Source organism: Meles meles, chromosome 20 (genome assembly GCF_922984935.1).
Source record: "Meles meles chromosome 20, mMelMel3.1 paternal haplotype, whole genome shotgun sequence".
Classification (NCBI taxonomy): domain Eukaryota; kingdom Metazoa; phylum Chordata; class Mammalia; order Carnivora; family Mustelidae; genus Meles; species Meles meles.
The window spans coordinates 12,287,793-12,290,488 of NC_060085.1; positions in this window are offsets into that span (position 1 = coordinate 12,287,793).

A 2,696-nucleotide genomic window follows, 5' to 3' on the forward strand; every position below is an offset into this window, starting at 1 on the left:
TTACTCCTATTGGAGGAGAGCGCTGTCTATCCCAGCCCATCCTCATATTAGAGACTGATGGTGCTGCCGATCTCGTGCGAGCCCCGCCCCCCGTTATCCCAAGCCCGCGATGATTGGCTGGGAGAAGTAGGCGGGGAGACGGAATCTTGCAGAATTCGAAAGGGCGGAGCTGTGTACTACGGGGAGGGCTGAGGCCCAAGCACTTCAGGGCGGAGGAGAGGGGCGGTGCCCTGGAGGACCGCCAGAGGGAGCAGGAACTGGGCACAGAGCGCTGTTCAGTCTCGGCCCTGCTACTGAGGTGCAGTGCAAACCTAGGTTGTTTCTTAACTTCTCTGGCCTTCAGCTCCAGAAATGAGCACGGTATGGCCATGCTGGAATGAAAATCACAACTAAGCACCAAACAAAATGCTGGGCACAGGTTCAAACACATGAGATAATGCATGTGAAGAACTCAGTCCGTGCCGGGTGCACTAAGTAAATGTTACCTTTTGTTGTTAATTGTTACATAATGATAACGGATATACTTATATAGCATGTTTATCTGGCATATGTAATTAATATATTCATATTGTTTATCATCTCAAATGCTCCCTTCATACCTGCAAGGTCCTTTTTAAAGAACTTCCCATTTAAAAGGTAAAACCGAGGCTTGTAATTCATGACTCCCCTAGGTCCTTGGCACTTAAATGTTAAAGATGGAACTCCTAAGACCCCTTGGTTCGTTCAGGCTTTTAGAGATCCTGTAATGGTACAGCCTGGCGCCAGCCCTGTATCCTCAGCATCCTCACTGGATGCTGCATGGAATCCACTTTTGGAGATACCTCCTAACTTCTAAGAGATGACTTCACAGAGCTGCAGACACTGAAAATGGTACTTTACATCTGTGAAAACTCATCACACTGGGTACAGTTATGGCTTGTACATATGTTTTTTTGTTTTACTTTAAAAGCTTGTCTTATTTCTTGATATTAAGGAATTGTCACTCTCTTTAGGTGTAATAATGGCGTATTTAAAAGTCCCCATCCTTCTGAGAAAGACTCAAATACTGACATTAATTCACATGACAAGTATGTTGATTCACCATAATTCAGATGGGGAAAGGGAAGGAAGGTGTGGAAGGGTTATAGCTGGAGAGATTGGTCTTGAGTTGGTAATTGGTAAGTAGATGAGGGTTCATTTTACTGTTTTTGTATGGTTGGAATTCTCCATAAACTATTTTAATAAAACAACGCCTCCCCTAAAAATGACATGCATAACTTGTTGCCACATGGGAAAAGGCTAATAATGATGTGTTGAGAAACTCCAAATATGAAGCACATAAAACTGGTTAATGTGCACATCAAGCTTTGGGGCTCACTTAAATGTCATGCTCAGAGGTGCCTGCCTGTTCTCCAAATTAAAGCTGAGCTCCTAGACACCTTTCGTGGATCCTACAGCTGCCTTCATGGCACATACCACAGCCATTTTTACCTTCATTTCGGTGACTTTGTTAACATCCTATGCTCTGCCTCTGAGACGGAATGGCCTGAAAAAGGGCATGCTCAAAATCTCATAAAAGAGCCCTCTGAACTAAGAACTGTATGCGACCCTTTCAAGGACGTACACAACTATCACTGCATGTGTGGGTGGGGAGGAACTTCCCATGCTACTTTATAAGGTCTTGTGCTGTTTGAACTTTTTTTACATCCAGCTTCCATTACTTTTACATGTTTAAAACTAATTCATAAAAAGCTAAAAGGGGAAGTGCCTATGGGCCAGCTCTCATCCCAAGAGATGCCCTCCGTGCTTTCAAAGTCTTAGACAAGCTCACTCATAGCGTGGGATGGACATTAGTGGTTGAGTCCTTCCTCCACCAGGCAAGATGTGTGCCCTGACCTCACAGGACCAGAAAAGCCAAGACTGCAGGCCAAGACCACTTTTGTGGGCATGTTGTCACAGCTTATTAGCCTGTCCCTCCCAGGCAGGGGCATGGTGGGGGGCCTGGGGCAACAGTGCTGGGGTAGGAGGAGGCCTCCATTGTCTACACTTCATGAGGTTATTCCCACTTTCCAGCCCCTGGCCATTGAAGTGAAAATGATGAGCTGAAAAACCACATGCAATAAACAAGAAGGAGCAGCCAACAAAATCTCTTAAAATCTCAGAAATGTTCAATAAACATTTGCAGAGCGAGAAAATAAATAACATCGCGAAGTAGCCAGCAGCTCTCTTTTCCCCTTGTGTGATCTGGGCTCAGGGTGCCTGTGTCTCCAGACAAGTCACATGTCTTGAAGGCAGGCTGGCCCTAGCTCTCTGAAGGCTGCCAGCTACTGTGTGCTTCTCCCTCCTCCCACAGGTCCCCCATACCCTCACTGGACAGCTCCTGCCCTTGGGAGAGCCCTTCCAGCTTCATCACTTCATCCTGGCTCCCTTCCTAGACCAGCTGCCCAGAGTCTTGGTTCCTCTCCTCTGCTCACAGGAGCCACTTCGCCAGCCAGCCAGCCAGCCAGCCAGAGCCCCCCACCAACCATGCCATTGAGAGCCAACAGCTGGGAACTTGGGCTCATCCCCAGCTGGGTCTGGTCAGCTTGGCAGCCAACAGGAAAATCCAGGGCCTCCAGGGGCTCTGGGAGGAGGTGGCTCAATCCCAGCCCCGGCTGCCAGACGATGCCAGCCTGTCCACTCGACAGAAAAACACACGCTGGCTGCCTGCCCCGGGG